Source organism: Moschus berezovskii, chromosome 1, assembly GCF_049115385.1.
Source record: "Moschus berezovskii isolate FMDL1 chromosome 1, NW_MosBer_1.0, whole genome shotgun sequence".
Classification (NCBI taxonomy): Eukaryota; Metazoa; Chordata; class Mammalia; order Artiodactyla; family Moschidae; genus Moschus; species Moschus berezovskii.
Window position 1 is genome coordinate 15623611 of NC_142460.1, and position 27932 is coordinate 15651542.

The window sequence follows — 27932 nt, forward strand, 5'->3', positions numbered from 1 at the left end:
TCTTAGTTTTTTGAATGTTGACTTTTAAGCCTACTTTTTCATTCTCCTCTTTCACTTTCATCAAGAGGCTCTTTAGTTCCTCTTCACTTTCTGCCATAAGGGTGGTGTCATCTGCATCTCTGAGTTTATTGATATTTCTCCTGGCAATCTTGATTCCAGCTTGTGCTTCATCCAGCCTGGCATTTCTCGTGATGTACTCTGCATGTAAGTTAAATAAGCAGGGTGGCAATATACAGTCTTGACATACTTCTTTCCCAATTTGGAAAAAGTCCAGTGATCCATGTCCGGTTCTAACTGTTGCTTCTTGACTGGGATAAAGTTTTGCAGGAGGCAGATAAGGTGGTCTGGTATTCCCATCTGCTTAAGAATTTTCCACAGTTTGTTGTGATTCACACAGTCAAATGCTTTAGCATGGTCAGTGAAGTAGAAGTAGATGTTTTTCTGGAATTCTCTTGTTTTTTTATGATCCAAGAGATGTTGGCAACTTGATCTCTGGTAACTCTGCCTTTTCTAAATCAAGCTTGAACATCTGGGAGTTCTTGGTTCATGGACTGTTGAAGCCTTGTTTGGAGAATTTTGTGCATTACTTTGCTAGCATGTGAAATCAATGCAGCTGTGTGGTAGTTTGAACATTCTTTGGCTTTGCCCTTCTTTGGGATTGGAATGAAAACGGACCTTTTCCAGCCCTGTGGCCACTGCTGAGTTTTCCAAATTTGCTGGCATATTGAGTGCAGCACTTTCTCAGCATCATCTTTCAGGATTTCAAATAGCTCAGCTGGAATTCCATCACCTTCACTAGCTTTGTTCATAGCGATGCTTCCTAAGGCCCAGTTGACTTCACACTCTAGGATGTCTGGCTCTAGGTGAGTGATCAAATCGTCATGGTTATCTGGGTCATTAAGGTCTTTTTTGTACAGTTCTGTGTATTCTTGCTGCCTCTTCTTAATATCTTCTGCTTCCGTTAGGTCCATACCATTTCTGTCTTTTATTGAGCCCATCTTTGCATAAAATGTTCCCTTGGTATCTCTAATTTTTTTTGCACATATTCGAGTATTTTAACTGGGATGGGTGGAGAATGTTCAGGAGCAGCTAGCCTAGGGATCAGGCAGCATTTACTTCAAGATGCCTCTGCATGGTCCCAAAGCTTCCCACTGAGGAGCCTCCTTGTGGAAGTGGGGGTGGGGGGTTGGGAGGGTAGAGGAGGGGGTCAGGAGTGTGGAGGAGGGGTTGGGAGTATGGAGGAGGGGGTGGGAGAGTGGATGGGCTGCTGTCTGCACGTAAGTCCCCACCCCTGACCATCTTCAGAATTGCTCATTGGTGTAGCAAGCATCCTAAGTGGGTTTTCACCTGTGTAACTGGTGGGTTCTTAATGAGCAATGTGAACAGTGACATTGAATGTCCTCAGTCAGGACTAGATACTTACTACACCACATACAGGTGTAAGAACCTGGGGAGGCATGTGCAGCCAGTACCCCTCGGGACAGTGTTCAGAGTTGACCCCTCAACCTTTTGGGGTTCAGCCACTGCTTTAGCATTTCTGAGGGCCCGGTGCTGACTCTAAGGGTTCTGTAATCCAGCGTCCATCTTCCTTTAGTGAGACCCACACTTCTAGAATCCTACAAAGCAGGCCTGTGTGAGTTCTCTGTGGCTTCTCTAACAAACGACCTCATGTTGGGTGATTTGAAGCAACAGGAGTTCATCCTCCCCCAGTCCTGGAGACCAGACACCTGAGATCAAGATGGTACAGGGCTGAGGTCCCTCCAAAGGCTCCAGGATAGGGTCCTTCCTGCCTTCTCCAGTTTTGGGGCTCCAAGGGTCCCGGGGCTTGTGGCCCCCTCCCTCCCATCTCTGCCTCCATCTTCACGAGGCTTCTCATCTGTGTCCTCTTTTAGCTCTTTTAAGGACTCTGTCATGGATTGGAGGTCAGCCTCACCCTAGATGACCTTACCTTGATATCCTTAACTACCATCTACAAAGACCCTTTTCCCAGATATGGGCCTGTTCCCGTGTTCTGGGGGGACACATCTTTTGGGGCCACCATTCACCCCATTATCTGTGTATAAAATAACCCTTATTTTAGGATATCACCACAGGCCCATATAGATCGGCACAGACAGCGGTCACACACGTGGAGTCTGGAGAGAATGAGGATCCTGGAGTCACCTGGAACGGATCAAGGCCTCGCTTCATCAGGTGAGGGGAATCACAGGTAGGAGCGGGGCATGGTCTTGTTCAGGCTTCAGAAAGACCATGTTGGGTGGGATGTGAGACGCACCGTGAGGGCAGGGAGCTTTGTAGGGCCTGATGGAGGGATTAGGCTTGGGCCGTGGGTGTAGAGGGGAATTAGCGTGGGGGTTGGCCATATGCCCTGGAGAAGGAGCTAACAGTCCCTGGGGCACAAGGAACTGGCAACCAAACTTGAGTTCAGACACCTGAGTGCAGTAAAGCCAGTCGCCTGACACCAGTTGCAGTAAAGCAAAGTGCGGCGTTAATTGTAAAGGCACCGATACGTGGAGACAGGTAACTCGTGCTCTAAACCCTGAAATCCCTGGAGGGTTTCAGGAAAGCAGTTTTACAGGCCACATGAAGGAGGGGGTCACTGAGTATGTGATTCACTGGTGCGCCGTTCTCTGGTTGGTGAGGTAACAGGCGGCTAACCTCACAAATCCTCAGGCACTGGACACTCTGGGAGTGACGTGTTCATGCTTATCAAGTAGTTAACTTCTTCCACTCAGTGGGGCTTTTAGCAGCTTTAAAACAACTCCCTGAGTGTGCTTCAGATACTATTTATTATCTCCATACTTCAGAGAGAAGCTATAGCAGAGGATATGGGACAGGGTCTGTCCTGGGAGGGCCCCATAGGCTCCTGCTCGGTTACACCAGGTGTCTGGGCTCAGCATCTGGAGAAGTTGGGGCTGCCTCTGGGTGTGGAGAGCAGCAGGATTGCAGTCCTTGAGGGCCTGTTAGTCCCCAGGATGAGATGGGGAGGCCGTGGATGGAGAGATGCACCTGGCCTGGGAGAGGGTTGCAGGCTGGAAATGTCACTGGACTCATTGCAGGGAGGAAGGGGAAAGGCCAGGAGGGGGCAGAAGGGTTATAGCACCTACGTGCAGGTGATGGTGGTCCTGTCGGACACAACTCAGAGCCAGAAGGAGTGGTGGTCAGGGGCTCAGCGTCCTCCTCTTGTTCTTTGCTTATCTGTAACTTCCCACTCCTGCATCGAGGGGCCTGGCCCCCACCATTTGCACTTGTCAGCTCTTTTCTCCTCTTCAGATTACATGTACAGTGGTCTCAGATTTCCACCTACTGCACTCTGGAAAGATCTCTGTAAAATGAAGCCCAGTGTTTATGTGCAGGCCATTTTGCGTTTTGTGTGTCGATTCATTCAGTTCCAAAGTCAACACATTTCCCCATCTCCCACAGTGAGATGTCTTTTTCGTGCATTTCTAGTGTGGTTAGGTTTTATTGCATTGTGTATTCTGTCCTGCGACTCTCCTACACTCTATATAACTATACTTGAATAGATTGTTTGATCCCTTGAGCTATACAAATCGATGAGCGTAGACAAAGGCATAGTGACAGGTGTCCATCCTAAAGCATCACAGGGAGCAGATGGTCTGCTTATCATCTATGTAGCTTTGCTTTTCCTAGAAGGTCATAAATGAGGTCATACTGTGTGCTGTCTCTCCAGACTGTATCCTTTCACTGAGTGATATACACGTGAGATTTAACCATGCTTTTCAAGGTTTGGTGGCTCGTTCCTTACTACTGATGAGTAATACTCCATTGAATGTGTATGGGAGGAAAAACAATTTTCACTCTGCCCTTCTATAATAAAAGACAAATTACCAGGAGAAAAAACAGAAGCATACCTCCTCTATGCTTCCCTGGTGGCTTTGTGGTAAAGAATCTGCCTATAATACAGGAGACCTAGGCTCAATCCCTGGGTTGGGAAGATCCCCTGGAGAAGGAAATGGCAACCCACTCCAGTATTCTTGCCTGGGGAATCCCATGGACGGAGGAGCCTGGCGGGCTACAGTCCGTGGGGTCGCAAAGAGGCGAACACGACTTAGTGACTAAAACAACAAATAGCTTCTGTATACAGGGGAGCTACCAAAGAAACCTGAGCTGAAACCCTGAAATGTCCGAAGTCGTCACCTTAAATGCCATCTTCAACTAAAAAAAGACGCTGAAGAATGGGAGAGGCCCATTATGGAAGGTAATTACACAAAACACAGTAAAGAAGGGTATGATTGTTTATAGATTTAAGTCAGGACCTCTCCATTGATAAGTTGCTGCTGCTGCTGCTAAGTCACTTCAGTCGTGTCCGACTCTGTGTGACCCCATAGACGGAAGCCCACCAGGCTCCCCCGTCCCTGGGATTCTCCAGGCAAGAACACTGGAGTGGGTTGCCATTTCTTTCTCCACATTGATAAGTTACTTGAGTTTTAATTATCCTTTTATTTCTGGTGCAAACAGGGACAACCCTTAAATGCAGAGATTTCTCTGTTGTAAATGTCCATCACAAGACAGCAGTTGCTACTTAGTTTACTGAGAGTCCTCTTTTTTTTTTTTTTTTTCATGGAAGTGGACTTAAGCAATCCTCACAGCAGAGAGGCATATTTTGGGGTGGCATGTTCTACTTGCTTTGACATGGATATACCCCAATTTGGTTATTCATTCATCTATTGAAGGATACCCTGATTACTTCAAGCTTTTAACTATTATGGATAGTGCTGTTGTGCCTAAGTTCATCTTTGTTTGCATTTGGGCATGGAGTTTTCAAAGCAGTTTCCTAAATACTGGAAGTACTATTGTTGGATCCCAAGGTGAGGTTTGTTTAGCTTTGGAGAAAACTGCTCAACTGTGTTGCAAGGTGGCTGTGCATGCATCCCACCAGCAGTGAGGGAGCGTTCCTGCTATTCCTGAGCCTCCAGCTATTGGTACTGGCATATATTTAGAGTTAGCAGCCTAATATGTGTAGTGTGATTGCTTGTGACTTTAATTTGTAATTCCCAAATTAAAAGATGCTTACTCCTTGGAAGGAAAGTTATAACCAACCTATATAGCATATTGAAAAGCAAAGACATTACTTTGCCAACCAAGGTCCGTCTAGTCAAGGCTATGGTTTTTCCAGTGGTCATGTATGGAAGTGAGAGTTGGACTGTGAAGAAAGCTGATCGCCGAAGAATTGATGCTTTTGAACTGTGGTGTTGGAGAAGACTCTTGAGAGTCCCTTGGACTGCAAGGAGATCCAACCAGTCCATTCTAAAGGAGATCAATCCTGGGTGTTCATTGGAAGGACTGATGCTAAAGCTGAAGCTCCAATACTTTGGCCACCTCATGCGACGAGTTGACTCACTGGAAAAGACTCTGATGCTGGGAAGGATTGGGGGCGGGAGGAGAAGGGGACGACGGAGAATGAGATGGCTGGATGGCATCACCGACTCTGTGGACATGAGTTTGAGAGAACTCCAGGAGTTGGTGATGGACAGGGAGGCCTGGCGTGCTGTGATTCATGGGGTCGCAAAGAGCCTGACACGACTGAGCTACTGAACGGAACGGAATGGTGTATGGTGTTGAGCGTGTTTCTGTCTTGTACTATCTGTATAACTTTTTTTGGCTGAGTGTTCAGATCTTCACTTATTGTTTACAGGGTCGTTCAAGAGGTCTTTGTCTATTTTGTGTCCACATCCTGTATCAGATATGAATTTTGCAAATATTTTTCTCCCAGTCTGTGGCTTGTATTTTGATTTTCTGACTGAAGTCTTTCAGAATAGACATCTTTATTTCTATAAAGTCCACAATATTTTTCTTTTGTGGACTGACGGCTTCTGTGTTAAAACTCAAAGCTCATGATATACAGGACAAACCCTGGATCTTGTAGATTTTCTATGTTTAGGTCCACAATTTTGATAGTTTCAAAATTTAAATGTCTGTTAATAAATTTGAGTGAATTTGGTGACTACATTTCATTCTACACAATTTCAAGTTAATTATTCCTTAACTATTTTGGAGAAGTTTTGGACATTGGCAATGTTCAGTTCGAATTTCCATAGTTTAATGGACCCAGCAGAACTGCCCTGAGGGGCGCAGTCTCTGCTTGGCTGCGCCTGCGTGAGTGAGGGCGGCTTGATCTGCAGTTCTCATTGGCTGGCAGGAGCTCGGAGCCCGCCTCCCGCCCCGCCCCCACCCCAAGCGGCGTTCCCGCTCTGACCGAGCGCCTGGCTGCGTGTGGCTGCCGACGGGAGTCTGGTCTCCTCAGGACCCACTGGGGCTTCAGCTTCGGGACGTTGTGGGTTCAGTTCAGGCTGAAGGGAGTCTGGTCTCCTCAGAACCCATTGGGGCTTCAGCTTTGGGACATTGTTGGATTCAGTTCAGGAAGACAGGGAGTCTGGTCTCCTCAGGACCTGCTCAGGTTTTGGCTTTGGGACATTGTGGTGTTCAGTTCAAGCTGACGGGAGTCTGGTCTCCTCAGGACCCACTGGGGTTTCAACTTTGATACATTTAGGGTTCAATCCAGGGTGATGGGAGTCTGGACCCTCAGGACCCAGTATGGCTCTGGCTTTGGGACATTGTGGGGTTAGTTCAGGCTGATGGGAGTCTGGTCTCCTCAGGACCTGCTGGTGCTTCAGCTCTGGGTTCAGTTCAGGCTGACAGGAGTCTGGTCTTTTCAGGACCCACTGGGATTTCAGCTTTGGGACATTGTGGGGTTCAGTTCAGGGAGACGAGAGTCTGGCCACTGAGGACTCACTGGGGCTTCAGCTTTGGGATGTTGTGGGGGTTCAGCTTAAGCTGACGGGAGTTTGGTCTTCTCAGGACCCACTGGGGTTTGAGCTTTGATACATTTTGGGGTTCAATCCAGGGTGATGGGAATCTGGCCCCTCAGGACCCATTATGGCTTTGGCTTTCGGACATTGTGGGGTTAGTTCAGGCTGATGGGAGTCTGTTCTCCTCAGGACCTGCTGGTGCTTCAGCTCTGGGATTTTGTGGGGTTCAGTTCAGGCTGACAGGAGTCTGGTTTCCTCAGGACCTGTGGGGAGGTGGTGCCGCTGAAGGAAAAGGTGAGGAAAATAGGGAAGAAACTTTCTGTGTGTGGCTGTTGTTGAGTGTCTGTCTTCAGAGGACCCAGGACAGTTAGGGCTTGATGTGGAAAGTTGTGAGTTTTTAGTCAGTTTTTGTCTGTGGTATAGAATGGTGTCCAGTGTCCTTCCTTGGTGTGTGGTGTCCATTTTCCCCAGCATGGCTTATTGAGGGGACTGTCCTTTCCTGGGTGTGTGTTCTTAGCTCCTTTCTTGTAAATTGATTACCATGAACCTGCAGGTTTATTTCTGGGTCTCTGGTATCTGTGCCTGTTTCTGATACAGTTCCACACGTCTTGTGGTGCCTTTAGGTGCGTAATGTAGATTGAAGTCAGGGATGGAGATGCTGCCCACCTGTTCTCCTTTCTCAGGGTCGGTTTGGCTCTTCTGGGTCCTTTGTGGTTCCACACGGATGTTAACATTGTTTTTATTTCTGTGAAAAATGTCAATGAGATGTTGGTAGTGATTGCATGAATGTGTAGTTACTTTGGTTAGAATGGAGGTTTTAACGGTATTGTCACCCATGAGCATGGGATATCTTTTCATATCTGTTCAGTTTAATTGAGCACTGTGTCTTGCAGTTTTTAGCTTGCAGCTCTTTCAACTCCTTGGTTAAATTTCTAGTTTTGGGGAGATGCAATTGTACAGGGGGTTATTTTCTTACTTTCTCTTTCTGATAGTTCATTATTAGTGTAGAAAATCACACATGATCTTGCAGTTCTACTGATTTATTTTTTGGCCATGCAACTCAGCATGTTGGGTCTTAGTTCCCTGACCAAGGATTAAACTTGGACCCCCTGCAGTGGATGTGCAGAACCTTCACCACTGGACTGCAAGGGAAGTCCCTGAATTCACTTTATAGTTCTGACAGTTGCTTTGGTGTAGTGTTATATGGAAAACTAGAATTCAGACATCTCATAGTTTCAGTTCCATCAGGGCCATCCACATCACTCAAGGCATGGTGGCTGCTCTTCCTACAGTGACTTTTAATACCATGTGGACTACTACAAGGCAGTTAGCATCACTACTTTAGTTGAATTTGGTCTGATTAATCTTGGACTCTATTACAGTGTTTCATGCCATCTCTGATATTCTGGCATGTGACTTATATGGTTGTATTGAAAAGTAATTTACTTTCTAGTAAAATTTCAAAAGCTTCAAGTTTAAATAGTGGTACAAAGTTTTCTATATTCACACTGAAAAATGCAATGTGTTTTACCTAAAACAGGGTCATTTCCCCAGGGAACCAGCCCATAACCCCCAAATGGGGGATAGTTATGGTGTCCTCATTACAATCCTATCCATAGGACCACTTCAACATGCATCAGCTGCCCAAACTTTGTGCAAATGTCTTTCTCCATTCTAATGTGCTTTTCTTTTTCTGGGACCACCACTGGGGCTTTCCCTTACGTCATAAACTTTCGAGGATTTAAAGTGACAAGATGACTATGATCTGCATGGCTTTTTCTGTGTGGGTTCTTTCACTGAGGATGTTTTCAGTGCTTTTCCATGTTGTAACCTGTATCATTTTTTAATTGTGATTACAAACATATAATATTTATCATTTGAGTCATTTTAAGTATGCACTTCTATAGCATTAACTGCAGTCACGTTGTAAAAATATCCTCAGCATTTATCTCCAGAATCTTTTCCTTTTCCTGAAGTGACACTGCAACCATTAAACACCCACCACCCTCAATCCCTGGCTACCTTATTCTACTTGGAATTTGTCTTATATGGATATCTCATACTAGTGGAATCATGGAACATTTTTCCTTTTGTGTCGGCCTTGTTTCACTTTACATAATGACTTAAAGGTTCATTCACATTAGAGCACGTGTGGGAGTTATCTTGTTTTTAAAGGTTGAATCATATTCCATTGTGTATATACTACACTGTGCTTATCCATTCATCTGTTGAATGCTTATGTTGCTTCCATCTTTTGGATACTGTGAATAATGCTGCTATGAATATGGGATACGAATATCTGCTTCAGTTCTAGGGTTTTAAATATTCCCTAGACCGAAATTGATGGATTCTATGTTAACTCTGTGTTTGTTTTTGAGGAGTTCCCTACTGTTTTCTGCAGCTGTGGCTCTACTATATGGCATGTATTACTATATTCCTTTATATGGCAGAGTAATGCATCTTATGGATGTATCTACCTTATTTTGCTTATTCATTCAGCTGTTGGTGGACATTTTCATTGTTTTCACCCTGGCTGTTGAGAACAGTGCTGCTATGAGTATTGGTGTACAACTTTATATTTGAATACCTGTTTTAAATTCTTTGTATGTATGTCTAGGAGTGGAGCTTCCAAAACGTGATAATTACATTTTGATATTTTTGAGAAAATGCTGAAGTTTTATACACATCGATTGCACCATTTTACATCTTCACAAGTAAAGTTTGAGTTCCAATTTCTGTACATTTTTGCCAACATTTGTTATTTGTCTTTATTGTTGATTTTCCCCATGTCCATCCTGTGTGCCTTATTTAAGGAGGAAGTCATAATGCAGGACCCACATTTGAGGAGAGGGAAGTTAGCTTCACATACTTGATGGACAGCTGAGAGTCTGTATCAATTGTTTAGACTCTTTCTGCATTGAGATTTTTATTCAACACTACTCATAAAACCCAGGAAACTTTTTTTTAAACCAGTTTGGACACATGAAAATTATTTTAAAGTTTTGGTTATAATCCAACACTACGTTATTAGACTGCTTAGTTTATTCTTGCTTTGGCTATTGAGAGCTTTTTCCATGCCCTCCTGTTTTTGTTTTATATAATTCAGCTTTTGTGGGGTTTTTTGGTACGTCTTTCTCATATTTTAAGATTATCTTGCTTTCCATATTTACTGTCTCAGTCCTAATATCAGCCACCTATTTAAAGAGCCCTTGTTCCTTTTTCTTAGAGAATGGTAATAAAAACTTGCATGTGGGAACTTACTATTCTCAGTAGACAATGCATGAAAGTACATATGCACGTATCCCAGACTATGCAATACACACAGTTATGAAGATTTTCACAGGGAGCTATGTGTTTAAAGACAGTTTATGATTATGTCTCCAACCTGATCTGTTATGACACAGGTATTGTAACCTTCTCCCTTTGTCTGCCTGTAACTTCCCACTCCAGTGGTAGGAAACCTGGCTTCCACTACTTCTCATTTATCAAATTCAGTGCTTGTTCCATTCGATGACTGATACAGTAGTTTCAGTCCTGTTAGCTACAACCTCCCATAGGAAAGAACTTACAGAGTCTATTGTTTACGCATGGTACATTTTGCCTTTGGCCTGCAGATTCCATTCATTGCCACAGTGAACTTAGGTCAGCTCATTTTGTCCTACCAGCAAGAGTTGGTTTTTTCTTTTTCTTCTTTTTTAAAAAAAATCTCTTGGCTGTGCTATATGGCTTGTGGGATTTTAGGTCCCTGACCAGGAATTGAACCCACATTTCCTGCATTGGCATCGTAGAGTCTTAATCACTGGACCTCCAGGGAAGTCCTGAAGTTTTTCATACATTTCTCAATCAGTTAGATTGTTTGTTAAATTCTGCATTCCAGTCTTTGACATTCCCATACTACAAATAAATAAGTGTGAATAGGTAATAATTTACTTGTTGGGTTCTAAAAACAAAAATATATGTGCTTAGACAAATGCATAGTGGCAGGTATTCATCACTACAATACCATATAAAATATTTCAACCACATAGTCCATAAATTGTTTTTCATGTCTGTTTTGCCTTTTCTAGAATGTCTTGTAAGTTTGTACAGTGTGTAGCACTTGAGGCTGGATTCTTTCACTTAGTAATGTGTTAGATTCATGCTTTTTTAATAAATGGGTTGGTGGTTCATTCCTTTGTATCTCTGAATACTATTGTGTTGCATTATATGAGAGGAAAGATAATTTTCTCTCTACCCTTCGATGTTTTTCATTGAGATTCTCATAATGAAAGGGAGATGAACTAGAGAAAAACAATCAAAGGTTTAATATATGCCACGCATTTGTGTATACTTGAAAGATACCTGGGAAAACTGAGTCACTTCCTGAAATGGTGCAAGTTCAGTTCAGTTCAATCACTCAGTCAAGACAAACTGTTTGCAACCCCATGGACTGCAGCACGCCAGGCTTCCCCTTCCATCACCAACTCCCAGAGCTGGCTCAAACTAATGTCCGTCAAGTCAGTGATGCCATCCAACCATCTGCTCCTCTGTCGTCCCCTTCTCCTGCCTTCAATCATTCCCAGCATCAGGGTTGTTCAGATGAGTCAATTCTTCACATCAGGTGGCCAATGTGTTGGAGTTTCAGCTTTAGCATCTGTCCTTCCAATGACTATTCAGGACTGATTTCCTTTAGGATGGACTGGTTGGATCTCCTTGCAGTCTAGGGGACTCTCAAGAGTCTTCTCCAACACCTCAGTTCAAAAGAATCAATTTTTCGGCGCTCAGCTTTCTTCATAGTCCAACTCTCACATCCATACATGACTACTGGATAAACCATAGCTTTGACTAGACAGAGCTTTGTTGGCAAAGTAATGTCTCTGCTTCTTAATACGCTGTCCAGGTTGGTCATAACTTTTCTTCCAAGAAGCAAGTGTCTTTGAATTTCATGGTTTCAGTCACCATGTGCAGTAATTTTGGAGCTCCCCAAAATAAAGTCTCTCACTGTTTCCATTGTTTCCCCATCTATTTCCCATGAAGTGATGGGACCAGATGACCTTATCTTAGTTTTCTGAATGTTGAGTTTTAAGCCTACTTTTTCACTCTCCTCTTTCACTTTCATCAAGAGGCTCTTCAGTTCCTCTTCACTTTCTGCCATAAGGGTTGTGTCATCTGTGTATCCGAGGTTATTGATAATTCTCCCAGCAGTCTTGATTCCAGCTTGTCTTTCATCCAGCCCAGCATTTCACATAATGTACTCTGCATATAAGTTAAATAAACAGGGTAGCAATATACAGTCTTGATGTACTCCTTTCCCGATTTGGAACCAGTCCCTTGTTCCTTGTCCATGTTTAACTGTTACTTCTTGACCTCCATACATATTTCTCAGGAGGCAGGTCAGGTGGTCTGGTATTTTCATCTATTTAAGACTTTTTCACAGTTTATTGTTATTTACACAGTCAAAGGCTTTGGCATAATCAATAAAGCAGAAGTAGATATTTTTCTGGAATTCTGTTATTTTTTCTATGATCCAGCAGATGTTGGCAAATAGATCTCTGTTTCCTCTTACTTTTCTAAATCCAGCTTGAACATCTGGACGTTCATGGTTCACGTATTGTTTAAGCCTGGCTTAGAGAATTTTGAGCATTACTTTGCTAGTGTGTGAGATGAGTGCAATTGTACGGTAGTTTGAACATTCTTTGGCATTGACCTTCTTTGGGATTGAAATGAAAACTGACCTTTTCTAGTCCCATGGCTACTCCTGAGTTTTCCAAATTTGCTGGGATATAGAGTGCAGCACTTTCAGAGCATCATCTTTTAGGATTTGAAATAGCTCAGTCGGAATTGCATCACCTCCAGTAGCTTTGTTATTATGCTTTGTAGTTATGCTTCCTAAGGCCTCCTTGACTTCGTATTCCAGGATGTCTGGTTCTAGGTGAGTGATCATACCATTGTGGTTATCTGGGTCATGAAGGTTTTTTTTTGTATAGTTCTCCTGTGTATTAATATCTTCTGCTTCTGTTAGGTCCATGTCATTTCTGTCCTTTATTGTGCCCATCTTTGCACGAAATGTTCCCTTGGTATCTCTTATTTTCTTGAAGGGGTCTCTAGTCTTCCCCATTCTATTGTTTTCCTCTCTTTCTTTGTGTTGATCACTGAGGAAGGCTTTCTTATCTTTCCTTGCTATTCTTTGGAACTCTGCATTCAAGTGGGTATATCTTTCCTTTCTCCTTTGCCTTTAGCTTCTCTGCTTTCCTCAGCTATTTGTAAGACCTCCTCAGACAACCATTTTGCCTTTTTCCATTTCTCCTTCTTGGGAGTGGTCTTGATCACTGCCTCATGTACAGTGTCACGAACCTCCATTCATAGTTCTTCTGGCACTCTGTCTATCAGATCTAATGCCTTAAATCTATTTGTCACTTCCACTGGATAGTCATAAGGGATTTGATATAGGTCATACCTGAATGGTCTAGTGATTTCCCCTACATTCTTCCATTTAAGTCTGAATTTTGCAGTAAGGAGTTCATGATCTGGGCTCCAGTCAGCTCCCATTCTTGTTTTTGCTGACTGTATAAAGCTTCTCCATCTTTGGCTGCAAAAAATATAATCAGTCTGATTTTGGTGTTGACCATCTGGAGATGTCATCATCCTATCCTGTCCCAGAGAGGGACACACCCTTACAGATGGAGATATCCTTAATAAATGTAAATCTGCTTCATAAAATGGCACTTCTCCTTGGTTTTCCAGGATTCTTCTGGTGCTGATGTTTTCTGAAAACTAATCCGTCCAGAATAACCTTTTTGTCAGAGGTGCGTGTTTCGGGTGTGCTGTACTATGCTCCCCTTGACATGTCTGTGTCATGATCTACTTATGAATGCATCTGCGGACGGACATCCTGATAACTTTTAGTGTTTAGCTATTATGAATAGAGCTCTCGTACATTACTTGATGCTAGTTTTTATTTAACAGTTTTGCTAAGCACTTGTCTAAATGCAAGAGATGCACTTCTTGGATCCTGAAGTGAGACTGTTTAGATTTGGAGAAAAGTGCCAAACTGTCTTCCAAAGTTGACTGGACACGCATTCCACCAGCATCTGAGTGTACTCTTGTATGCTTACTTACTATCTATCTTCTTTGGCCAGGTTTGTATTTCAATCTTGACCAAATTTTAAAGAGGTCGTTTGATATAATTTGAATCAGATCCTTTTTCAGATGTGTGTTTTGGAAATGGCACTAGTCGTAAAGTTCAGTTCAGTTCAGTCGCTCAGTCGTGTCTGACTCTTTGCGACCCCATAAACCACAGCACGCCAGACCTCCCCGTCCATCACCAACTCCCGGAGTTCACTCAGACTCATGTCCATCGAGTCGGTGATGCCGTCCAGCCATCTCATTCTCTGTCGTCCCCGTCTCCTCCTGCCCCCAATCCCTCCCAGCATCAGACTCTTTTCCATTGAGTCAACTCGTCGCATGAGGTGGCCAAAGTACTGGAGTTTCAGCTTCAGCATCAGTCCTTCCAATGAACATTCTCCTTTAGAATGGACTGGTTGGATCTCCTTGCAGTCCAAGGGACTCTCAAGAGGCTTCTCCAACACCACAGTTCTGAAGCATCAATTCTTCAGCGATCAGCTTTCTTCAGAGTCCAACTGTCACATCCATACATGACCACGGGAAAAACCATAGCCTTGACTAGACGGACTTTTGTTGGCAAAGTAATGTCTCTGCTTTTTAATATGCTGTCTAGGTTGGTCATAACTTTCCTTTCAAGGAGTAAGTGTCTTTTAATTTCATGGCTGCAATCAGCATCTGCAGTGATTTTGGAGCCCAAAAAATATCCTCTTCACTTTCTGCCATAAGAGTAGTGTCATCTGCATATCTGAGGTTATTGATATTTCTCCCAGCAATCTTGATTCCAGCTTGTGCTTCTTCCAGCCCAGCGTTCCTCATGATGTACTCTGCATATAAGTTAAATAAGCAGGGAGACAATACACAACCTTGAAGTACTCTTTTTCCCAGTTGTAAAGTACACACTTGCAAATACAGGAGACTTAAGAGATGCGGGTCTGACCCGTTGGCTGGGAGGATCCCCTGGAGGAGGGTGTGGCAACCACTCCAGTATTCTGGCCTGGAGAATCCCATGGACAGAGGAACCTGGCAGGTTACAGTCCATAGGGTCACAAAGAGTCAGACATGAGTGAAGTAACTGAGCATACGTACAGTATGGGCTTTGTCTTTTGGTTTTCTGAATAAGGTCTTCCATAGAGTGTAAATTTTTAATTTTATAAAGTCTACATTATTTTTTCTTTTGTTAATAAGCTTTTATTAAGTAAATTTTTGTTTTATTTTTATTTTTAGCTGCACTGGGTCTTTGTTGTGCATGGGCTTTTTCTAGTTGTGGACGTGGGGCTACTCCTAGTTACAGTATGTGGGCTTCTCTTGGAAGTGGCCTCTCTTTCTGTGGAGCATGGGCTTCTAGGCTCTTGGACTCAGTAGAAAATATTTTTAAAATATTTTTCCTGATGCATGAGCATAGGATATTTTTCTTTTCTGTTTTCAATTTCTTTATCAGTGCCCTGTAGTTTTCTGATTATAGGTCTTTTATGTCTTTAGTTAAGTTTATTCCTAGATAGTTTTTTTTCTTAAATTGTAAATGGGATTGTTTCCTTATTCTTGTTGATAGTTTGTTATTCATGTATAGAAACAAAACTGATTTTTGTGTGTTCCATTTTTTGTGTGCTGAATTTATCTTTTAACGTATTTTTTTAAAAATAATGTAAAAGATCGTGAAACTAAAATCTCACTGTTTCTCCTGCAATCCAGATCATCCACAGGACCCATGACTTCAGTTCAGTTTAGTTCAGTTCAGTCGCTCAGTTGTGTCTGACTCTTTGTGACCCCATGAATCACAGCACGCCAGGCCTCCCTGTCCATCACCAACTCCTGGAGTTCACTCAAACTCATGTCCATCGAGTCGGTGATGCCATCCAGCCATCTCATTCTCTGTCGTCCCCATCTCCTCCCACCCCTAATTCTTTCTAGCATCAGACTCTTTTCCAGTGAGTCAACTCGTCGCATGAGGTGGCCAAAGTATTGGAGTTTCAGCTTCAGCATCAGTCCTTCCAATGAACACCCAGGATTGATCTCCTTTAGAATGGACTGGTTGGATCTCCTTGCAGTCCAAGGGACTCTCAAGAGTCTTCTCCAACACCACAGTTCAAAAGCATCAATTCTTCGGCGATCACCTTTCTTCACAGTCTAACTCTCACATCCATACATGACTACTGGAAAAACCATAGCCTTGACTAGACGGACCTTGGTTGGCAAAGTAATGTCTCTGCTTTTTAATATACTATCTAGGTTGGTCATAACTTTCCTTCCAAGGAGTAAGCGTCTTTTAATTTCATGGCTGCAGTCACCAACTGCAGTGATTTTGGAGCCCCCCAAAATAAAGTCTGACACTGTTTCCACTGTTTCCCCATCTATTTCCCAAGAAGTGATGGGACCAGATGTCATGATCTTTGTTTTCTGAATGTTGAGCTTTAAGCCAACCTTTTCACTCTCCTCTTTCACTTTCATCAAGAGGCTTTTGAGTTCCTCTTCACTTTCTGCCATAAGGGTGGTGTCATCTGCATATCTGAGGTTATTGATATTTCTCCCAGGACCCATGACTTAGTGGTTATTAACACCCTCTTCCCACGATGCCTGTTAATACTAATACCATATGGACTCCTCCAAGGGAAATAAGTGTCACAACTTTGGTTGAACTTGGTCTGGAAAGTCTTGGCCTCTATAACAAAGTCTGATGCCTGTCTTACCTGATATTTTGAATGGTGTTGTCATGGATGTTTTGAAAAGTAACTCACTTTCCACTAATTTTAAAATGTACAGAAAGCTTTTAATAATGGCATAAAGTACTCATATTTGCAAATTCACACAAAATGTTCAGTGTGTTTTACCCAATACAGTGACACTCTCCTGAGGAACCAACACCTAGCCCCCACGAGGAAATCATGACTTCTGCATCATAGTTTAATTCACAGGCCCACTTCCACTTTCACCTGCTGCCCCAACTGTGTGAAGATATCTTTATCCATCCTGATGCAGTTTTCTTTTCCTGGAACCAGTACTGAGTTTTCCCCTCATTTGGACAGCCTTGATGGATTTAAATAGACAAGATGAGAATGGGATCTGGTTGGCCTTTTATGATGTGGCTTTCCTCACTAAGGATGTTTTTAATATTCATTTATGTTGTAACAATTATGACCACTGCACTTTTTTTCTCTTTGTCATTAAAAATACAAAACGTGGCATTAGCCATTTAATTCAAGTTTGCAGTTTTGTGATATTAATTACTTTCCTGTTGCTGCATAGATAGGTTAAATAATGTGTGCACCTCAGGTGTGCATGGGAGATACTTAAATATATATATGAAGTGAAGTGGAGTCGCTCAGTCGTGGCCGACTCTTTGCGACCCCATGGACTGTGTGTGTGTATACACACACACACACACCACAGCCACACACACGTGTTTATCCATTCATCAGTTATTGGGCAGGTAGCTTGATTTTACATCTTTGCTGTTGTGAATAGTGCTGCTATGAACATAGTGGTGAATGTATCTTTTCGAATTATAGCTTTGTCTGGATATATGCCCAGGAGTGGGATTGCTAATTCATATGGCAACTTTTTAGATTTTTGAGGATCCTCCATACTGTTTTCCACAGTGGCTGTATCAGTTCCCACCCACAGTGTGGGAGATTTCGTTTTCTCCACCCGCTCACCAGCATTTGTTATTTGTAGACATTTTATCGATGCCATTCTGACGACTATGAGGCGATACCTCAATGTGGTTTTGATTGTCATTGCTTTAATGATTAGCAGTGTGAAGTGTCTTTTTATGTGCCTGTTGATCATCTATATGTCTTCTTTGGAGAAATGCCTATTTAGACCTGCCCATTTTTAATTTTTTTTTTTAAGATGCATGTGCTGTTTGTGTATTTTGGAAATCAGACAAAATACATGTGTATTTTGGTGGCATCATTTGCAAATATTTTTCCCCAGCAATTAGTACAGGTGCTGGGACAACCAGATCCCGCATGTAAAAGAACAAAGTTGGACACCTACTTCCTCACTATACAAAATCAACTCAAAATGGATCAAAGGCCTAGATGTAAGAACCAAAATTATACACCCCATGGAAGAAACATGAGAGAAAAACTTCATGACTTTGGATTTGGCCATGATTTCTTAGATCTGCTACCAAAACCACAAACAACAGAAGACAAAAGAGATGAAATAGACTTCTTCACAACAAAAGTTGTGCACAAAAGGAGTCAGAAAAAAGTCCGCCACCAAAATGGCACAAGATGTTTGCAGATCACGTACCTGATAAAGGTCTGTAGCCTACAAGCCGAGACCCCGCTGGCTCAGTGGGGTGCCCGTGGGGCCCCTCCCGTCCCAGGTGATAAGGGGGTTTCAGGCCCCACAGCACCCTTGGGCTGAACACTGGTCATCCTCAGCACCCTCAAGGAGTGAGTGCAGGATGGTTTTGAGCCCCACTCCTTCTCATCACTGCCCTCAAAGACTGGAGGCTTCAACATGTCTCCAGAAGAACACAGAATCTTTGCAAGTCTTTGAGAACCAAGGGATCATCCTTCACTTTCTTGAAAAGTGCATCTTGCTTCATAGCAGTGACCTTTTCCAGTGTGGCCCCCGTGGTGTTCTCCCACCTTCTCCATCTCTCTGAAAGTGACCAGGGCAGGTCGAGTGTCTCCAGTCCCCGCACCAGGTGACGAGGCCAGTGGGGGAGGTCCCGGTGGTCCTTGCTTTCACTGGATACTAACTCAGACTCGCAGGTTGACTGTGAACGTGGACGCCCCTGCTTATCCATCAAGAAGTCTCATCTCCTCACCCTTCTTTTCCTCTTGCTTTTCAGTCTCAGAGTTACCTGAGATCGCCACTCACTGTTCCTGAAGAGCCCAGAGATTTATCCTGAAGGACAGGTTCTGAAATATTCATAGGGATAAATAAATAATGCAGATGATTCCTACCTCGTGCTGATGCCTTGAGGGTGACGAGAGTGAGTATTTTCTCATGAGACCTGTAAAACCCTCCAAGTAATAGATCACTGGGGGCATCCTTTGTCTTCCTGCTCATTCTAATAATGTTGTTCCTGAATTTTAATTCAGTAAAAATTTATCTTATAAATGTGCCAAGGGGGAGATCCATTAAAAAATGTTACTGAAGTAACTCCAAGGGATTTACAACAAATAAGGACACAGAACCTGAGGTCAGACACTGGCTGAGAGATTCCCACCCTGAGCCACTGTCCCTTGGAGGGTGGAATGGCCATGACCGTCCTCCGGTAGGTAAGCCTCCTCAGGCACATCCTGTGTGGGACCACTGTATCACAGAATCTTAGATTGGCCAATGGCAGGCAGCTGGAGAGAGATGAGGAAAACAGAAAGCTGTCCAGCAGCCTGGGACAACTCCTAGGCAAGGACTTAGTAAGGGTCAACGTCAGACCATTCGTTAGAGCCAGCATCAGGGCCTTAGAGACAGTGTCAGGATCTCAGAGATAACTTGATGGCCTTAGCAAGAGTCAGTTAAGGCTGTTCATTAGGGCCACTTCGCAGACTTTATCAGGGACATATTCAGGGCCTTGGTTATGGACAGAATCAGAGGGATATTTGATGATAGCATAGACTATGAGGGACCAAGACCTAAGCTAGGGACAGTGTCAAGGCTTCAGGTAAATTTGTTCCTTGGGGATATCTCGGGGCTCGCAATAGGACCAGCGTCAGGGCTGTAGTTAGAACCAGTGGCAGGGCATTAGTTAGTGACAAAATCAGGGTGTTACTTAGGGGAAAAGTCAGGTCATTATTATTGACAGTGTCAGGCCTTTGTGAGGAGGAGGTTCTTGACCCTATGAAGGAATAGGATCAGAGAAATAGGACCATTCTCAGGTCATGAGTTAGGACCACAATTAGGGTGTTATATAGCAAAGAGTCAGACACAACTGAGCCACTGAACTGAACTGAACTGAACTGATAGGGGAAGAATTAGGTTATTAATGACAGTGTCTGGGCCTTAGGTAGAGTCATCATCAAGACCTTAGTTAGGAAGAGCTTCAGTCAGTTCAGTCGCTCAGTCGTGTCCACCACTTTGTGACCCCATGGACTGCAGCAGGCCAGGCTTCCCTGTTCATCACCCCCTCCCAGAGGTTGCTCAAACTTATGTCCATCGAGTCAGTGATGCCACCCAACCATCTCATCCTCTATCATCCCCTTCTCCTCCTGCCTTCAGTCTTTGCCAGTATCAGGGTCTTTTCAAATGAGTCAGTTCTTTGCAACAGGTGGCCAAAGTATTGGAGCTTCAGCTTCAGCATCTGTCCTTCCAATGACTATTCAGGACTGATTTCCTTTAGGATGGACTGGTTGGATCTCCTTGCAGTCCAAGGGACTCTGAAGAGTCTTCTCCAACACCACAGTTCAAAAGAATCAATTTTTCAGCACTCAGTTTTCTTTATAGTCCAACTCTCACATCCATACGTGACCACTGGAAAAACCATAGCTTTGACTAGATGGACCTTGGCCAGCAAAGTAATGTCTCTGCTTTTTAATACGCTGTCTAGTTTGGTCATAGCTTTTCTTCCAAGCAGCAAACGTCTTTGAATTTCATGGCTGCAGTCACCATGTGCAGTGATTTCGGAGGCCAAGAAAATTAAGTCTCTCACTATTTCCATTGTTTCCCCATCTATTTGCCATGAAGTGATGGTACCGGATGCTATGATCTTATTTTTCTGAATGTTGAGTTTTAAGCCAACTTTTTCACTCTCTTTCACATTCATCAAGAGGCTTTTTGGTTCTTCTTTGCTTTCTGCCATAAGGCTGGTATCACTGTGTATCTGAGGTTATTGTTATTTCTCCCAGCAATCTTGAATCCAGCTTGTGTTTCATCCAGCCTGGCATTTTACATGATGTACTCTACATAGAAGTTAAATAAGCCGGGTGACAATATACAGCCTTAAATAAGCCGGGTGACAGTATACAGCCTTGACGTACTCCTTTCCTGATTTGGAACCAGTTTGTTGTTCCATGTCCAGTTCTAACTGTTGATTCTTGACCTGCATACAGATTTCTCAGGAGGCAGGTCAGGTGGTCTGGTATTTCCATCTGTTTAAGAATTTTCCACAGTTTGTTGTGATCCACACAGTCAAAGGCTTTGGTGTAGTCAATAAAGCAGAAGTAGATATTTTTCTGGAACTCTCCTTTTTGATGATCCAACAGATGTTGGCAGTTTGATCTCTGGTTCCTCTGCTGCTTATACTACTGCTCAGTCACTTCAGTCATGTCCGACTCTGTGTGACCCCAGAGACGGAAGCCCACCAGGCTCCCCCTTCCCTGGGATTCTCCAGGCAAGAACACTGGAGTGGGTTGTCATTTCCTTCTCCAGTGTGTGAAAGTGAAAAGTGAAAGTGAAGTCACTCAGTCGTGTCCGATCCTTAGCGACCCCACGGACTGCAGCCTACCAGGCTTCTCCATCCATGGGATTTTCTAGGCAAGAGTACTGGAGTGGCTTGCCATTGCCTGGTTCCTCTATCTTTTCCAAATTCCGCTTGAACATCTAGACATCATGGTTCACGTACTGTTGAAGCCTGGCTTAGAGAACTTTGAGCATTGCTTTGCTAGCACGTGAGATGAGTGCAATTGTGGTAGAATTCCAGTTGAGCTATTTCAAATCCTAAAAGATGATGCTGTGAAAGTGCTGCACTCAATATGTCTGCATATTCGGAAAACTCAGCAGTGGCCACAGGACTGGAAAAGGTCAGTTTTCATTCCAGTCCCAAAGAAAGGCAATGCCAAAGAATGCTCAAGCTACTGCAAAGAATTGGACACGACTAAGCGAATGAACTGAACTGAATTGAACTTGAACATTCTTTGGCATTTGCCACCTCTTAATGTCTTCTGCTTCTGTTAGGTCCATACCATTTATGTCCTTTATTGTGCCCATCTTTGCATGAAATATTCCTTTGATATCTCTAATTTTCTTGAAGAGATCGCTAGTCTTTCCCATTCTTTTGTTTTCCTCTATTTCTTTGCAGTCATCACCAAGGAAGTCTTTCTTATCTCTTCTTGCTATTCTTTGCATTTAAATCTTTCCTTTCTCCTTTGCCTTTAGCTTCTCTTCTTTTCTCAGCTATTTGTAAGACCTCCTCAGACAACAATTTTGCCTTTTGCATTTCTTTATCTTGGGAATGGTCTTGATTAGTGCCTTCCCATCCATAGTTCTTCAGGTACTCTGTCTATCAGATGTAATCCCTTGAATCTATTTCTCAGTTCCACTGGATAATCATAAGGGATTTGATGTAGGTCACACCTGAATGGTCTAGTGGTTTTCCCTACTTTCTTACATTAAGTCTGAATTTGGCAATAAGGAGTTTATGATCTGAGCCACAGTCAGCTCCCATTCTTGTTTTTGCTAACTGTATAGAGCTTCTCCACCTTTGGCTGCAAAGGATATAATCAATCTGATTTCAGTATTGACCATCTGGTAATGAGTTTGAGTGAACTCCGGGAGTTGGTGATGGACAGGGAGGCCTGGTGTGCTGTGATTCATGGGGTCCCAAAGAGTCGGTCACGACTGAGCGACTGAACTGAACTGAATATCCCTATGTGGAGTCTTCGCTTGTGTTGTTGAAATAGGGTATTTGCTATGACCAGTGTGTTCTCTTGGCAAAACTCTGTTGGCAGGGCAAAGGATAACAGGAAGAGCATCAAGGACTCAGATTCAGCAGCAGGACATTAGTTAGGGCCAGCAACAGGGCCTTAATTAGGGACAGTGTTAGAAACTCAGAGATAACTTCATGGCCTGAGTAAGAGATATTTCAGGCTGTTAGTTAGACGCACTTCAGTGACTTTCGGAGGAACATAGTTAGGGCCTTAGTAATAGGATCAGGGTGTTATTTTGTGACAGCTTAGGCTATAAGGGGCAGTATCATGATCTCAATTAGGGGCAGTGTCAGAATTAGGGACAAGCTTAGGGCCTTCCTGAACTATAGTTCAGGCCTTAGCTAGGGAAGTATCTGGGGCTTAGCTAAAGACAGTTTCAAGGCTTCAGTTAGAGATAACTCGAGGGCCTTAAAGAAGTTCAGGCTGTTACTTAGCAGCATCTCAGGACCTTAATAGGGCTAGTGTCGGGTTCATAGTTGTGACCAGTATCAGGGTGTAAGTTAGGGACAGTGTCAGAGACCTACTTCAGTACATATTCAGGGCCTTAGTTATGGATAGGATCATGGCAAAAGTAAGGCTATTGAGGGCATTAGGATGAGTCTAAGGGTGTTATTTAGAGGCAAAATGAGGATGTTAGTTAGGGAAAGAGTCAGAAAATTCTTTACAGACAGTATCAGCCCCTCAGGTAGAGACTTCTTCAAGGCCTTAGTGCCTTGAAGTGAGGGAGTGCATCTTCAGTGCCTGAGAGAGGGAGTGCATCAGGCCGTCACTTAAATACAGAGTTAAGGGCTTAATTAGGGAGAGTGTCAGGGCCTCAGAGAAAACTTGAAGACCTTAGTAAAAGACACTTTAGACCATTTGTCCCAGGGGTATTGTCAGGGTGTTCGTTACAGCCAGCATCAGGGCCTGAGTTAGGGAGAGAGTTTAGAGGACAGACTGGGAAAGCTCAGGCCATCATGGACAGCTCAGGGCCATAGTTAGTGCAGGGTCAGGGCCTGGTAGTGAAATCGAGCAGGACCCTGTGAGGCTCCTGGGCCCAGAAGCCTTTCCCATGTCCCCTGTTTCTTTGTTGGGAATAGACTTCTGGCTCCATGACCTACCCTGAGCTCCAAAGGGCTGATTGGAAGAGGTGCTAATCAGGGAAGGGAGGGGATGCAGAGAGAAGGAAAGAGCACTCAAGAAAGAGCATTTTGTCTTGGGTCACGGTCCTGTTTCTGTCCAATGCTATGCTATGCTAAGTCACTTCAGTCGTGTCCGACTCTGTGTGACCCCATAGACGGCAGCCTACCAGGCTCCCCTGTCCCTGGGATTCTCCAGGCAGGAACACTGGAGTGGGTTGCCATTTCCTTCTCCAGTTTCTATCCAAAGGGATACACATAAAAATATTTCTGAACTTTTTACCCAACTAAATATCCTCTCCAGCAAAATGGAAAATTGTAGCATTCTTCATTCCAGAGAAGCTCACCCAGAGACCACCTGAGGTCAGATGAAGGGAGTTTAGGCCCTGTACACACCCTAATCCTTCCTTACAATAACTCTGCCCTTTAACCATTGCTATAAAGTGAAAGTCGCTCAGTCTGACTCTTTGCGAGCCCATGGACTATATAGTCCATGGAATTCTCCAGACCAGAATACCGGAGTGGGTAGCCATTCCCTTCTCCAGGGGATCTTCCCAACCCAGAGATCAAACCCAGGTCTCCCGCATTGCAAGTGGATTCTGTACCAGCTGAGCCACCAGGGAAGCCCACGAATACTAAAGTGGGTAGCCTACCCCTTCTCCATGGAGTCTTCCCAACCCAAGAATTGAACCAGGGTCTCCTGCGTTACATGCAGATTATTTACCAGCTGAGCTACCAGGGAAGCCCATAGCTATAAAACTCCTAAGCAAATCCTCCTGCTTTGGGGCAGTTTTTGAGGGCACGAGTTTTCTGTGTCCATCTTTGCTAGCAAAGCAGTAAAGCTATGCTTTTCTACTTCACCTGAAAAAGTACCTCTGAGATTCGGGTTAGCACAGGTGTACAGAGGTGGTGTTTTGGAATCAGATTTGTTGCTCAGTGTGGGGCTGACTTGGGGATGGCCCCCTTGGGTCCTCTGACTTGATTAGATGCTCCAAGATTTTCTCCATGCCAGCCTCTTTCAAGAGAGTGGAGGGTTGGAGAATGCCATGGAGGGCAAATCACCTGGCATTCTTGCCTGGAAAGGCTGAGACCGAGTCATACCCCATCTGGCAATTGGAACTCCAGGGCAGGATCAGATAGCGAAGAGGGACTGGCCTAGCCGTTGCCAAGGCCATCTCTGCCTTGAGGAAGATCTCTCTTCATCCTGCCTGGACTGTTCCAAATGTTCTACTCCAAGGAATTAATCTGGGAAACCAGGAAAGTAGCACTTGGGGTGTTGCAAGAACTCAGACAGTGTGTGATAACTCGCTGGCATGCACTCTGTGATTCTGTTCAGTTCAGTCGCTCAGTCGTGTCCGACTCTCCGCGACCCCATGAATCACAGCACGCCAGGCCTCCTTGTCCATCACCAACCTCCGGAGTTCACTCAAACTCATGTCCATCGAGTTAGTGATGCCATCCAGCCATCTCATTCTCTGTCGTCCCCATCTCCTCCCGTCCCCAATCCCTCCCAGCATCAGACTCTTTTCCAGTGAGTCAACTCGTCACATGAGGTGGCCAAAGTATTGGAGTTTCAGCTTCAGCATCAGTCCTTCCAATGAACACCCAGGACTGATCTCCTCTAGAATGGACTGGTTGGATCTCCTTGCAGTCCAAGGGACTCTCAAGAGTCTTCTCCAGCACCACATTTGAACAGCATCAATTCTTCGGTGATCAGCTTTCTTCACAATCCAACTCTCACATCCCTACATGACCACTGGAAAAACCATAGCCTTGACTAGACGGACTTTTGTTGGGAAAGTAATGTCTCTGCTTTTTAATATGCTATCTAGATTGGTCATAACTTTCCTTGCAAGGAGTAAGCGTCTTTTATTTTCATGGCTGCAGTCAGCATCCGCAGTGATTTTGGAGCCCCCCAAAATAAAGTCTGACACTGTTTCCCCATCCATTTCCCATGAAGTGATGGGACCAGATGCCATGATATTTCTTTTCTGAATGTTGAGCTTCAGGCCAACCTTTTCACTCTCCTCTTTCACTTTCATCAAGAGGCTTCTTAGTTCCTCTTCACTTTCTGCCATAAGGGTGGTGTCATCTGCATATCTGAGGTTATTGTTATTTCTCCCAGCAATCTTGATTCCAGCTTGTGCTTCCTCCAGCCCAGCGTTCCTCATGATGTGCTCTGCATATAAGTATGCACTTTGCTGGAGCAGCTGTGAAGAGATATCCCACGACCAAGGTAAGAGAAACCCAAATAAGACAGTAGGTCTTGCGAGGGGGCATCAGAGGGCAGACACACTTTGGTTCTGCAGACTTAGAGTAATCTTGGTTCCCATTTTGGTGGTTGTTCATTCCAGGAAATCTCACCTGGAAGGTGCTTCTGAATTTCTTTGAAGTGATCTGTACTTGTGTTTGAAATAACTTCACTCTGTGTAGGTATTGTATGGCATATTTTAACAGTTCTTTTAGAGTCAGGCCCGAGTGAGGACCAGAGACAGGGTTGTCTGAGGATCAGAGTCACGTCCAAGTGAGGCCGAGTCAGGCCCGCAGTGGGGCCCAAATCTGGATGGAGAGTAAAGTAAGTCAGGATAGAGTGAGACCAGTGTCAGCACACAGTGAGAAGCAGTGTCAGGAATTGCATGGAGAAGTGTCAGGACATAGAATCAGGATCGAAGTGGGTCAGGTCCAGAGTAAGGGCACAGCGAGGACCAGTGTCAGGCAGTAGTGAGGTCCAGAGACGCGCCATAGTGAGGACCAGCGTCAGGGAGTAGTGAGCCCGGGTCAGGATGTCGTGAGGAGCAGCGGCAGGCCGGTGAGGGGACCTGGGACCCGATCTGTTTGATGAGAGGGCATGGGCGAGGGGGGGAACCATGGAGAGAACCTGGCGGGGCGGGGTGGCGGTCCGCGGAGAGGACCCCGAGGGGAGCGGTCAAGCGGACCTGGAGTGGGGAGTCATAAGTGGATGAGTGGCAGCGCACGGGGTCTGTGGAGAGGATCTGAAGGGGGCGGTCTCAGGGCACAGAGCAAAGAAAGAAGTCAGGACCAGCCACAGGCAGCGTCAGGCCTAGAGAGAAAAGACGTCAGGGAGCCGCGAGAGGCAGCAACAGTCCTAGAGAGGAAAGACAGCCAGGAACCGTGTTAGGGTTTTAGGGTTAGGTTTGATACTTTGGCCACCTCATGCGACGAGTTGACTCACTGGAAAAGACTCTGATGCTGGGAAAGGTTGGGGGCTGGAGGAGAAGGGGACGATGGAGAATGAGATGGCTGGATGGCATCACCGACTCTGTGGACATGAATTTGAGTGTACTCCGGGGGTTGGTGATGGACAGGGAGGCCTGGCGTGCTGTGATTCATGGGGTCGCGGAGAGTCGGACACGACTGAGCGACTGAACTGAACTGAACTGAACTTGGGGTTAGGGTTATGGATAGGGTAAGATGGGTTAGGGTTAGATGAGTTAGGGTTAGGGTTCTGGACATGGCCCCAGGACCCCTCAGACGTACTCCAACAGCCGCCGCACCCATGGGCAGGACTGCGCTGACCTAGGAATGTGTATATAAGGCTCGCAGAGTGCAGGCGACATCCAGCCCTGACGCGGGAAATGCGTTCCTTGGAGCAGGCCTCGCCGGTCTGGTGCCTGAGGAGCCACTCACTAGGACAATAGTGGCCCCAGCCTCCTGGCGGCTGAGAGTCACCCCAGGCTGGGAGCGCTGGCTGGGATGATATTTTGCAGTGGCAATGGCCCGTAGGGCGCCGTGCCCAGGCAGGGCTGCCACACTCCCAGGGAACGTCCAGGCAACCTCCACATGGCTGTTCCATCACGTTTGCTCTGCAGGAGAGAGCCCGCGAGCCTAGGCCTGTCTGCATGGAGCTTGGCTCCTGCGGGCAGAACACCGTGAACGCCCACCTGGCTGGCAGAGTGCAGGCCGACTCCCGACCCTGACTCGGGAATTGAGGCCGTGGGGCCAGGCCCGGAGGTCTGGCGTCTGAGGAGCTAAACACTGGCTGCGCGCTCAGTTCAGTTCAGTTCAGTCGCTCAGTCGTGTCCGACTCTTTGTGACCCCATGAATCACAACACGCCAGGCCTCCCTGTCCATCACCAACTACTGGAGTTCACTCAAACTCATGTCCATCGAGTCGGTGATGCCATCCAGTTATCTCATTCTCTGTCGTCCCCTTCTCCTCCCGCCCCCAATCCCTCCCAGCATCAGAGTCTTTTCCAGTGAGTCAACTCTTCTCATGAGGTGGCCGAAGTATTGGAGTTTCAGCTTTAGCATCAGTCCTACCAATGAACACCCAGGACTGATCTCCTTTAGAATGGACTGGTTGAATGTCCTTGCAGTCC

General features: G+C 44.9%; 1 long non-coding RNA gene across 5 annotated transcripts in view; it reads left to right on the forward strand.

Moving 5' to 3' along the window:
* Positions 1-26828, forward strand: part of LOC148778671 (uncharacterized) — a 107976-nt gene extending 81148 nt beyond the window's left edge. The window contains exons 2-4 of one of the 5 annotated variants that reach the window (XR_016037228.1): positions 2094-2193; positions 4093-4219; positions 18679-26828. This is a non-coding gene — a long non-coding RNA (uncharacterized LOC148778671). Of the gene's footprint in view, positions 1-2093; positions 2194-4092; positions 4220-15782 lie in introns of all 5 variants that reach the window. The other 4 variants (XR_016037227.1, XR_016037226.1, XR_016037229.1 and 1 more) reach the window with 4 other exon arrangements.
* Positions 26829-27932: the final 1104 nt, after the last annotated feature.